Source organism: Emydura macquarii, unplaced genomic scaffold (genome assembly GCF_026122565.2).
Source record: "Emydura macquarii macquarii isolate MOO-44397 ecotype Brisbane River unplaced genomic scaffold, CSIRO-AGI_Emac_v2 contig_1801, whole genome shotgun sequence".
NCBI classification, from domain to species: domain Eukaryota; kingdom Metazoa; phylum Chordata; order Testudines; family Chelidae; genus Emydura; species Emydura macquarii.
The window spans coordinates 1-12,676 of NW_027131938.1; the positions used below are offsets into that span (position 1 = coordinate 1).

A 12,676-nucleotide genomic window follows, 5' to 3' on the forward strand; every position below is an offset into this window, starting at 1 on the left:
AATGTAGGGAGAGAGGAAAGAAGGCCTCTGTTCTCAGTGGCAGAAGCTGCAGAGGAAGAGGCTCTTGCACCCGCAATGGTGAGATTGTGTGATGCGACAGAGGAGTATGCTGCTAAAGGGAGTGAGGGAGTGCAGTTTTGAACTGGACCCTGATGTGAATGGGGTACGTTGAGGATGCACAAGTGATTAAATTAACACTCATTGCATCACTTATTGCGCTAGCTGGGGTGGAATTAGGCAGCGACAATAGGGTTTTTTAAAGTTGCTTCAATAACCCCACTTTCTAAATAATCTCTCTCTGGTTTTTTTAGAGAACACTGCCGAGTGATTCAGAAATTCTGCACAAGTCTGATCTAGTTTACACAGTCAGTGCCAAAGAATACTGGCGGGGGAAGTATCTCACCAAGGAAGAGACAGGTAACATGCAATCGTTCTTTCAACATGAATTGCTAAGATTTCATTGTGCAAGGCACTTACTCTGCATCTCCTTTGTGCATCTCTTACTGATGATTGGTGAACTTCACAGGTGCAGGAAGTTGGTTCCAAGCAGCATCTAAACATGCAGAAGCTTTCCCCCAAACTGTGGGGATTACATTTATTGTTATTATTTGTATTACAATTGCACCTGGCAGCCACAACCACAGTCAGGGCTCTGTGCTGCCAGGTGCTGTACATGCACAAAAGAGACCGTCCCTGCCACATTGTCGCTGCCCTTACAGAATGGGGGAGGCAACCTAGTGACAGATGATGTGGAAAAAGCTGAAGGATTCAATTCTATTTTACCTCTGTCTTCGCAGACAAGGTCAGCTCCCAGACTGCTGCACTGGGCAGCACAGAATGGGGCAGAGGTGAGCAGCTCTCAGTGCTGACAGAACAGGTTCAAGACTATTTAGAAAGGCTGGATATGCACAAGTCCCTGGGTATGGATGCAATGCATCCGAGGGTGCTGAGGGAGTTGGCTGATGTGATTGCAGAGCCATTGGCCATTATCTTTGAAAGTTCGTGGCGATTGGGGAAGGTCCCAAATGATTGGAAAAAGGCAAATCTAGTGCACGTCTTCAAAAAAGGAAAGGAGGAAGATCTGGGGAACTACAGGCCAATTATCCTCACCTCAGTCCCTGGAAAAATCATGGAACAGGTCCTCAAGGAATCCATTTTGAAGCACTTGGAAGAGAGAAAGGTGATCAGGAACAGTCAGCATGGATTCACCAAGGACAAGTCATGTCTGACTGTGGACGTGCCCCTGGAATCGGGGAGCAACGTCCAGGTCAGGCTCCCTCTCTGGGTCCTCCTCAGAGGGGGACCACCCCTCCCGGCTACCTCTCACTGGGAGCGGTCTTGTGCCTTTCTCAGGACAATCAGCCTAGCGCCGGCCTCCTAGGCCAGGCGGGCAAAGCAAGCAGTCTACAGTCAGGTCCCCAGGCAGGGCTGGCGAGGTAGCAGTTTCTGGCCAGGCCCTGAGGTAGGGCTGGCAAGGCAAGCAGTCTAAAGCCAGGCCCTCAAGCAGGGCTGGCAAGGCAAGCAGTCTAAAGCCAGGCCCTCAGGCAGGGCTGGCAAGGCAGCAGTCTGAAGCCAGGCCCTCAAGCAGGGCTGGCAGGTGAGCAAGCCGCTCTCTGGAACGGCATGGCGGGGAAGGATTCCTCACGGAGGATAGGGAAGCGGGGAGGGGGACGCAGGCCCGCCCGTTTCCACTGCGTCCCAGCCCAGGGCCCTGGCAGTGGCAACAGCGTTTGCCACTGGGTCGGCAGGGCTCTGGCCGCAACACGCCGCCTGGGTTGCCCCTGACTCAGCTACTAACGTGTGGCGATCCCTGGGCTTCTTCCTCCCCAAAACCCCCGATTCCTGCCTCCTCTGGGTCGCTGAGGTTCGGTAGACCTGCTAGGCCCTCCTCGTCCACGGGCGGCAGCTCAGGTAGCTCCATGGGCTCATCCTCAGAGGGTAGCTCCTCCAGGTCCTGCGGTCCCCAGGCCTCGGGCAGAGCCGGTAGGTCCTCAGGGTCCCAGGCTCTGCACTGCTCTGGCAGGTTTGCTTCCGGATCCCAAGCCCTGGGTGTTTCCAGGGGGTTCTCCTCAGGCTCATAGTCCTCGGGGAGCCCCGACGGGCCTTCTTCCGGCTCCCAGGCCATGGGGGTCTCTGGTGGGCCCTCCAACTCCCAGGCCGTAGGGTACCTGGGGGAGGCCTCGATTGATCCCCAGGCTGGTTTTAAGGCGGGCCACTCCCTCTCTGCACGGCTCCCCGGCCCGGCCTTTGCTAGGAGCTCCGGAGGAGACGCATCCTTCCCCTTCGGCCGTCTCCCCCCAACTGAGCTCACCGGCCTGGCTCTTAAAGGCCTAGCTCCGCCCCCCTGCTTCCGGTCAGGTGGAGCCACTGGGGCCTTTAAAGGCCTAGACCCGCCCCTTGCTTCCGGTCAGGGGTTCCCTGGGGTAGGCCTCTGTCAGCCAGGGTGGGTCTGGCTCCCTCTCTGGGTCCTCCTCAGAGGGGGACCACCCCACCTGGCTACACACCCCCCTCACCAAGGCCAGATCCCAGTCTCCAGGGCTGGTCTCCTCCAGTACCCCCAGGCGAGATAGAGCGTCCGCATTAGCGTGCTGTTGGCCCGCCCGATGCTGCACTGTGAAAGCAAAGGGCTGGAGGGTTAAATACCACTGCATGAGGCGAGCGTTAATCTCTTTCATTTCATGCAGCCACTTCAAGGCCGCATGGTCGGTGACTACGACAAAGGTACTACCGAGCAGGTAGTACTGGAGGGCCTCCACAGCCCATTTCACAGCCAGGGCCTCCTTTTCCACTACCGAGTAGCGTTGCTCCAGGGGGAACAACTTCCTGCTAATGTATAGGACGGGGTGTTCTTTCCCGTCAATTTCCTGGGCTAGGACTGCCCCCAGTCCCACCATGGATGCGTCGGTCTGTACCAGGAAGCTCTTCTCAAAGTTGGGGCTATATAGCACCGGCTCCCGGCACAGCGTGTCCTTGAGTGCCTGGAATGCACTCTCACATTGTGGGGTCCAGCGCACGCGCACCGGCTCAGTCTTTGCAAGGAGGTTGGTTAATGGGGCGGCAATAGTGGCAAAGTCGGGTATAAACTGCCGGTAATATCCCACTAGCCCCAGGAATTGTCGTACCTGTCGTTTGGTAGTCAGAGCGGGTTGTCCCCTGATCGCGTGCACTTTTCCCATGAGCAGGCGGACCACTCCGCGTCCCAGGGCGTATCCGAGGTAGGTTGTTTCTCACCACCCGAGGCGACACTTCTTCGGGTTGGCGGTCAAGCCGGCATCTCAGAGGGCCCCGAGTACGGCGGCAAGGTGGTTGAGATGGTCCTCCCAGCGTCGGCTGTACACCACTACATCGTCCAGATAAGCAGCCGCGTATTCCAGATGGGGCTGCAGGAGTCGGTCCATTAGTCTTTGGAAGGTCGCGGGGGCCCCATGCAATCCAAAAGGCATTCTTGTGAACTGGTACAGCCCCCGGGGCGTGGCAAAGGCTGTCTTTTCTTTGGCCCTCGGCTCCATCGGGATCTGCCAATAGCCTTTGGTTAAGTCCAGAGTGGAAATATACTGAGCCTCCCCGAGCCGCTCGAGGAGCTCGTCGACTCGGGGCATGGGGTAGGCGTCGAACCTAGAGACTAGGTTGACTTTCCGAAAGTCTATACAGAACCGGCGGGAGCCGTCCGGCTTAGGGACTAGGACCACGGGGCTTCTCCACTCGCTCCGTGAGGGTTCAATTACCCCCAAGTCCAGCATCTCCCTCACCTCCTCCTCGATAGCCTCCCGCATGTGTCGCGGGAGGGGTCTAGCTGCGGCCCGGACCACCACCCCGGGGCTTGTTTGGATGTCGTGTTGTACCAGGGTGGTCCGGCCCGGCTTGGCCGTAAATGTTTGGGCGAAGGCTTTCAGGAGTTGTCGGATCTGCCGCCACTGTCCTTCCATGAGGTCCTCGCCCAGGCTAGGTTCCTGCTGGTCCCCCGGGTCTGGGGGCTCTGGCCCCAACTCTGGTTCGGGGAGGTAGGGCGCGATCATGAGCGCCTCCCGCTCACGCCAGGGCTTCAGGAGGTTTATATGGTAGATCTGTTGGGGTTTTCGCCGGTGGGGCTGGCGGACCTCATAGTTAACCGGGCCTACCTGTCGGATAACCTCAAAGGGGCCCTGCCAGCGGGCGAGGAGCTTGGACTCCTCCGTGGGGAGGAGGACAAGAACCTGGTCCCCAGGTTGGAATGTCTGGGTGCGGGCACCCCGGTTGTAGGTATGCGCCTGTGCCTGCTGTGCGTCCCTCAGGTTTTCCTGGGCCAGTTCTCCGACCTGGGCTAGCCGGTCCTGCAGGGACATGACATACTGAAGTAACCCCTGATGGCGGGGCGGTACTTGTTCCCAAGTCTCCCGAAGGAGGTCCAGCAGGCCTCGCGGTTGCCGCCCATATAGCAGTTCAAAGGGGGAAAAATTGGTAGAGGCCTGGGGCACCTCTCGGATGGCCATGAGGACCGGTGGGAGTAGCTGGTCCCAGCAGCGGAGTTCGTCAGCTGAAAACTTCCGCAGCATTCCCTTAAGTGTCCGATGGAATCGTTCCACTAGGCCGTCCGACTGGGGGTGGTAAATGGACGTCTGTAATTTTTTTATTCCCAGGATGCCGCAGACCTCTCGGAGTAATCGGGATGTGAAATTTGTGCCCTGGTCCGAGAGAAGCTCTCAGGGCAGCCCGACCCGAGCAAAAATCTTTAGCGGTTCGGCGGCTACTCTGCGTGGCACTCCGGAGCGGGATGGCCTCCGGGAAGCGGGTGGCATAGTCCATCACCACCAAGATATACCGGAAGCCTGCGGCGCTCTTGGGGAGGGGTCCCATGAGGTCCATGGTGACCTTCTCGAAGGGGGTTCCTACCGGTGGGAGCGGTACGAGGGGTGCCCAGGGTATTCCCGGGGGAGCTGCCAGCTGGCACTCGGGGCAGGAGGCACAGTAGTCTTTGACTTCTCGTCGGATTCCTGGCCAGTAAAAGCGTGCCAGGATCCGGGCGAGGGTTTTGTCCAGCCCCAGGTGTCCCGCCGCGGGAACGTCATGGGCCTGCCTTAGGACGGCCCGCCGGTGGGGTCGGGGCACCACCAGTTGGGCCTGAGGTTCCTGGGTCCGGGGGTCCTGCTCCATGCGGTATAGCCGGACTTTCTGTAGTTCGAAGCAGGGCTACTGGTTGTCCTGGCCGGGGTGAATGGAGATCCCAACCACGTAGGCAAGCTGCTCGTACGCATGGCGCAGTGTGGGGTCATTCCGCTGGTCTTGGCAGAATTCCTCTATGGGAGTCATCTGCGGGCCTTCCCCGCCTGGGGTACGGCTGACCTCTCGGTCCGTCTGGAGGGGGTTGTCAGGTAGGCTTGCGGCTCCCGGGGTTCCGGGGTCCTCCATCTCCGGGGGCCCCCTCCGGGGTGCTGCCCCCAAGAGGGCTACTTGCCCAGGGTCCGCCTGGTGTGCGAGGGTCTGGAGGAGTCTGGCGAACCCAGGCCAGTCCTGTCCGAGGATGACGGGGTAGGGTAATCCTGTGGAGACCCCGACTTGTACCACCTGGGTCGTTCCGGCAATGGTGAGCTGGAGTGGGCAGGTGGGGTATTCCTTTACATCCCCGTGAATACACCATACGTGGACCTGCCCGTGGAGTGGCTGGCCTGGGGGAAGCAGCTCGGGGTGGACCAGCGTCTGCCTGCAGCCAGAGTCAACCAGGGCCCAGGCCTGCCTTTCTGGGAGCTGCACGGGGGTCGTCACGGAGGGCCCTAGGCGTCTCCGGGCCCGCCCTTCCCCAGTACAAACCAGGCCATACGAGAAGTCCATGCGGGGGCAGTCGCGCTGTAGGTGACCCATATGGCCACAGGTGAAGCAGGGGCCGACCTCGGGGCTTCCTGTCCGGGCTTGGCTATCTCCCGCTGGGCGGGTTGCATCCCGTGGTTCGGCGGTCCAGTCGGGATTTTGGCTAGGCGGTCCCTGAGGAGTTGCCGGGGCTAACGGGGTGGGCGGCCTGGGCGCCCGATTTCTCCCGGTTGGCCCCAGCAGGGCGGGTCACCGCGGCGGTGGCCCAGGGTCTCGTGCAGGGGTCCCCTTTGCTGTGGGGGTTCCCTGGAGTGGAGGATCCTCTGCCGCCAGGAAGTCCTCCATCAGCCGCACGGCATCACTCAACGCTTCGGGGCGGTGGCGCATTACCCATGTCCGGCCCCGCGGTGGTAGGAGCTGGAGGAATTGCTCCTTCATGACCTGGTCTACCACCTTGGCGGCCGACCAGTGGTCTGGCAGCAGCCACCGCATACAGGTGTCTTTCAGTTCTTGGGCAACCGCTCGTGGCCGGGCGCCCGGGGGATAAGTCTTTCCTCGGAACCGCCTCCGGAAGATGTCGGGGCAGATGTCCAAAGCATCCAGGATTGCCGCCTTTACCGCGGTATAGTCCCGGGCCTCTGTCTCTGAGAGTGCCCGATAAGCCGCTTGCGGTACCCCGGTCAGGTAGGGGGCTAGTAGGGTTGCCCACTGGGTGGGGGCCCAGGCGGCCGCCGATGCCACCCTCTCGAAAGTTATGAGGAAGGCTTCTGAGTCGTCCTCGGGTCCCAGCTTCGTCAGTCGTAGGGGCATCGGGGTTCCCGCCGGACCCGCCATTGTCCCTCCAGCCGCACTGCCGGGGTGTAGCGCCGCCACCTGTTGGAAGTATTGGCGTTGCTGCTCCTGATGCTGCACCCCCAAGTCTCGGATGAGCTGTTGTTGCTGGGCCCCTAACACCTGGAGCAGCTGCTGCTGTTGCTGCTGCTGGGCCACCTGCTGTTGCTGGTGGAGCTCGTCTCACCACTGTTTGAGTTGGTCCAGATCCATGTTGACCTGTATTGGGGAGTATGGTTGTGGGTCGCCCCCTTTACAGCAAGGGGTGGGTTATGCCTGCATTCTCCACCACGTGTGGACGTGCCCCTGGAATCGGGGAGCAGCGTCCGGGTCAGGCTCCCTCTCTGGGTCCTCCTCAGAGGGGGACCACCCCTCCCGGCTACCTCTCACTGGGAGCAGTCTTGTGCCTTTCTCAGGACAATCAGCCTAGCGCCGGCCTCCTAGGCCAGGCGGGCAAAGCAAGCAGTCTACAGCCCGGCCCCCAGGCGGGGCTGGCGAGGTAGCAGTTTCTGGCCAGGCCCTCAGCAGGGCTGGCAAGGCAGCAGTCTGAAGCCAGGCCCTCAAGCAGGGCTGGCAAGGCAGCAGTCTGAAGCCAGGCCCTCAAGCAGGGCTGGCAGGTGAGCAAGCCGCTCTCTGGAACGGCATGGCGGGGAAGGATTCCTCATGGAGGATAGGGAAGGGGGGGAAGGGGATGCAGGCCCGCCCATCTCCACTGCGTCCCAGCCCAGGGCCCTGGCAGTGGCAACGGCGTTTGCCACTGAGTCGGCGGGGCTCCAGCCGCAACACACCGCCCAGGTTGCCCCTGACTCAGCCACTAACGTGTGGCGATCCCTGGGCTTCTTCCTCCCGAAACCCCCGGTACCTGCCTCTTCTGGGTCACTGAGGTTCGGTAGACCTGCTAGGCCCTCCTCGTCCATGGGCGGCAGCTCAGGTAGCTCCATGGGCTCATCCTCAGAGGGTAGCTCCTCCAGGTCCTGCGGTCCCAGGCCTCGGGCAGGGCCGGTAGGTCCTCGGGGTCCCAGGCTCTGTACTGCTCTGGCAGGTTTGCTTCCGGATCCCAAGCCCTGGGTGTTTCCGGGGGGTTCTCCTCAGGCTCATAGTCCTTGGGGAGCCCCGACGGGCCTTCTTCCGGCTCCCAGGCCGTGGGGGTCTCTGGTGGTCCCTCCAACTCCCAGGCTGTAGGGTACCTGGGGGAGGCCTCGGTTGATCCCCAGGCTGGGTTTAAGGCTGGCCACTCCCTCTCTGCACGGCTCCCCGGCCCGGCCTCTGCTAGGAGCTCCGGAGGAGACGCGTCCTTCCCCTTCGGCCGTCTCCCCCCAACTGAGCTCACCGGCCTGGCTCTTAAAGGCCTAGCTCCGCCCCCCTGCTTCCGGTCAGGTGGGGCCACTGGGGCCTTTAAAGGCCTAGACCCGTCCCCTTTCTTCCGCTCAGGGGTTTCCCTGGGGCAGGCCTCTGTCAGCCAGGATGGGTCTGGCTCCCTCTCTGGGTCCTCCTCAGAGGGGGACCACCCCTCCCGGCTACACTGACCAACCTCATTGCCTTCTATGATGAGATGACTGGCTCTGTGGATGTAGGGAAAGCGGTGGACGTGATATACCTTGACTTTAGCAAAGCTTTTGATACAGTCTCCCACAGTATTCTTATCAGCAAGTTAAAGAAGTATAGATTGGATGAATGAACAATAAGATGGATACAAAGCTGGCTAGATTGTCATGCTCAACGGGTGATGATCAACAGCTCGATGTCTAGTTGGCAGCCGGTAACGAGCAGAGTGCCCCAAGGGTCGGTGCTGGGACTGGTTTTGGTTTCAAGTTGCAGTAGGGGAGGTCTAGGTTGGATATTAGGAAAATCTTTTTCACTAGGAGGGTGGTGAAGCACTGGAATAGGTTACTGTTATGTTAAATCCTAGGAAAGTACTTGTATTCAGAGAGAAATCAGCACGGAACACAGAGAGATGCAAACCCATGAAAAGTCTTTATTGAACTACACTAAAACCAGCCAGGACTGGCTGAGCTATCCCCTAATAGTCTAACTCTATTGCTATGGCAACAAGCTAAACTCTGTTGCTACAGCAACCAAGGCAATAAGGCAAGACACAAAATACACAACATATTCCTCCTCCCCTAATGAAAACGCCCATTTAACAGAACAATCACTAACCGAGGTAATGAGGGTGGACTGCCTCATTTTCTGGTTAAACCCCAGGGATTATTCTGTCCCATAACGTGGGTTTGCCCTAGCTAAAGATCCAGCCATTGAGGAGGCCTTCTCTCTCTAGGTGGATTATGGCAGACTTCTGGTGTTCTTGCACCGTAAGGTGTTATTGGTGCGGGTCTAACAATGGGCTCAGGACTTGTAGCTCGAACAGGGGAGGATGTTGTATCTGCTCGAACAGGGGAGGGGGCTGAATCTGCTGCAGAGGTGGCTGGAGAAGGGGAGTCGAGAATGGGTTACTCTCGGCTCGATATCTCACCTGTAATGGTGAGATCAGGTAGTTCAACTGGAGATGCATCTTTGGGACACGTATGACCTGGCAACAACTGATCTACATGCCACTGCCAGGTGAGATCATCTGCAATCTGGTGTTGAAGCCTCCTTTCTGGCTCTTTGTGGAGTGGAAACCTTGACTCATCCAGTTTGTGCCTCATGAGTTAGAGGAGGAGAGTACATAGAATTATCACCCAAGTCTTTCGGGGTTTACAGAACCAGCAGCGGCAAACTGCCCCGTTTAAGGGACAATTTGAAGGGTGCTCACAACTGTACTCTCATTCTTTTTACCCTGACGGTGTAGACTCTCACCTTGGCACACCCAGGTGAGTTCAGTGATCCGAGTCATGGCACCAAGAATTGTAGAAGAAAACAGTCTTCACTTCTGTTTGGGTGGGTAAGGAAAAGACCTTTATTACAAGGTAATTACCTGCGGCAACAGCTTCAGCTGAACTGCGCCCCCAATCTGCATCGTGTGAGGGTTATTATACAGACTTATTACCAAGTCATTGTTATACAGCAAAAAGCATTAAGCATGCGTAAAAAGAAGAAATAGAGTTTAGCAGTTTGCTATCCTATTTAGCTTCAGAGAAAACTTTGTCCACGTCTAGCTGACCACACTTATTGGTCAGCACATTCCTAACTGCCTCGTAGCTTTCAGCTACATGCTCAAACTGTCTTTGTGACAAACTTCATGTTTCCACACTGGACAATGTAGGAAACTGGTCCTGTTTGGGCCATGACTGTAACAGAGACCCATTTAGCTCCAGAAGCATAGTTCCGATCTAGGACAGGCTGTCCAGGACTGAAGATTCGGTCTCTTGCTCTGTGTGCACATCTGATGACTTGGTTTTGTTGTTGACATTGCACAGCTTGTCGTGCTTTGGCAGGTTTCAGCAGATCAAAGAAAGTGCGCAGCTGTCGTCCCATCATTAGAAAGGCTGGCGACGCTTTGTTCGTAGCATGAGGTGTGTTTCTGTAAGAAGGTGTCCAGACACTTTTGAATGGATGAATGTCCTCTTGCAGATCTTAAAGCTTGTTTCATGATCTGCACAAACCTTTCTGCTAATCCATTGGTGGATGGATGATACGGTGCTGAAGTGATGTGAGGTATGCCATTTGCTTTCATAAAATTATCAAACTCCTGAGAGACGAACTGTGGTCCGTTGTCGCTCACAAGTTGTTCCGGAAGTCTGAAACGACTAAAGATTTCACGCAGTTTCTGGATAGTATTTTCAGCAGTAGTGGACGGCATTACAGAGACTTCTGGCTATTTAGAGTGGGCATCTACAACAACCAGGAACATGATTCCTTCAAATGGGCCAGCAAAATCAACGTGACTATGCTGCCATGGGTTTTCAGGCAAGTCCCAATGGTGTAGGGGCACCAACTGAGGCACGTTCCTCACACTCTGACATGAGCTACAAGCTCTTGCCTTCTCTTCAATGTCACTGTCCAGGCCAGGCCACCAAAAGTAGCTTTGCGCAATTTCTTTCATGCGCACTATTCCACAGTGACCTGTATGTAGCTGTTCTAATATCTGTGATCTCAGTAGTGGTAGAATAATGATGCACAACAACAAGCAACCAGAATGGACTGATAACTCCGTCCTCCTGGACATCTAGGGAAGAAGGTCGGGTCAGACCTGAGAGTCCCGTAGAGATGTTCCATGCGTCAGTAGGTCCCCTTACTTGGGATAGTACTGGGTCAACGCGAGTTGCCTTCTTTACTTGAGTAGCAGTGATGGGTGTGTTCTCTACTTGTTCAAAGTGGATTTCTTTCTAGCCAATATCTTAATGTTTAACTGGTAAAGGTAGCCTTGAGAGACCATCTGCATTGCCGTGCAGAGTGGATTTCCGATATTTGATCTCGTGTGTGTGTGTGGAAAGCAACAATACCCATCATTGTGTACGACTAGCAGCCAAAGGTGGAATGCCTGTGCATGGTCCAAAAATTGATCTTAGAGGTCAATGGTCAGTGAGAAATGTGAATTCCATCCAAACAGGTACTGGTGAAATTTCCGAATTCTGAAAATGATTCCCAGTGCTTCACGTTCAATTTGGAATAGTTAGTTTCTGCTTTGCTTAAGATTCATGAGGCAAAATGTGTGACATGGCCACTCCCACTCCAAAAGGGGAGGCATCTCAGGCCAGCTGTAGAGATAAGGAGCCTCAGAGCCTCAGAGTCTCTGAATTTAACTATGCGCATTTAGCCTTGTTAAATGTAACATCACAGGTTCTGTCCACTTCTAGACCTTGTTCTGGTCAAGGATTTCATGTAGTGATTTTAATAGTGTTGCTAACCGTGGAATAAACTTTCCATAATAGTTCAATAGTCCTAAAAAAGAGCGAAGCTGGCCTACGTTTTGAGGAGGTGGAGCTTCCACAATAGCCTAGACTTTTGCAGGAGCCTTACAGAGGCCAGTAGCATACATGACATGTCCTAAATATTCAACAGAGTGCTTGAAGAATTCACATTTGTCTTTGCGGACTTGTAGGCCATACTCTTCCAGTCTTTGAAGGGCAGCCTCCAAGTTCTTAAGGTGATCCTCCTCATTCTTGCCAGTGACCAGTGACCAGAATGTCATCAAGATAGCACTGGACTTCTGGCAAGCCACTAAGATCTGGTCCATAGCCCTCTGGAACAAAGCTGGAGCAGACATTATTCTGAAAGGAAAGCGACAGTATCGGTATGGCCCTTTATGTGTCACGATAGTCAACATCTCTTGGGACTTCTCATCAACGTGCATCTGTAAATACACCTGACTCAGATCAATCTTGCTGATTTTTTGGCTAGCAGCCAAGCCAGTGAAGAGGTCATCGATGCGGGGAATAGTGTATTGCTCTGCACCCAACACCCGGTTAACAATGACCTTAAAATCCCCACAAAGCCGAATGGAGCCATCTTTCTTCAATACTGGAATGATTGGGGCTGTGGGTAACTGGTACTAGGACTCCATTTTGAACCAGGAACTCCAGGTCCGCTTCAACTTTTGGCCTGATGGCATATGACACAGTTCTGGCTTTCAGACATTTTGGTCGGCTGTCAGGCTTAATGTTCAATTTCACAGTGTCGTGGAAAGATCACACAGCTTCTCTTTTGGTTCAGATCGAGCAGAGCTTTATTCTGACAGACACACACAGAGCTATGCCATAGGGGATCCCTGGATAGCACAGGGTTTCTGTGCTGCTGTCAGGAGTCCCCGTACAGGTTTGAATGCCTATGGCTTACATGGGATAGCTCTTCACATACTGATCGCATAGTGGAGTTTTACATTGCAAAAAAAGTCTAACAGATACTTCCTTATCTATCACACAAGTCTAATGGCTACCCCCTTATCTATTACAAGAATAGCTAGGAGCGATTACAAGAGCTGATAGTTGCAAAAACAGCTTTCGAAAACAGCTTAAGCGCAATCAACAGTCTTCAGTGGATTTTTCCATCCATAGGCATTGTGGCAGCCGTCAGCTCCCCTCTGGTGGGTCCCACGCTTGTACTGTCTCTAGTGGGCCAGACGTGTCCAGTCACCCCGTCTTCCCTAAGGAGGGGGGTAGGGACCCGGGACCACCCGCTCCTC

The 12,676-nt window shown here is 55.6% G+C and overlaps 1 pseudogene; it reads left to right on the top strand.

Annotated features, from left to right (window-relative positions):
- Positions 1–311: 311 nt before the first annotated feature.
- LOC137159242 (nuclear GTPase SLIP-GC-like) overlaps positions 312–12,676 on the top strand; it is a 30,255-nt pseudogene continuing 17,890 nt past the window's right edge.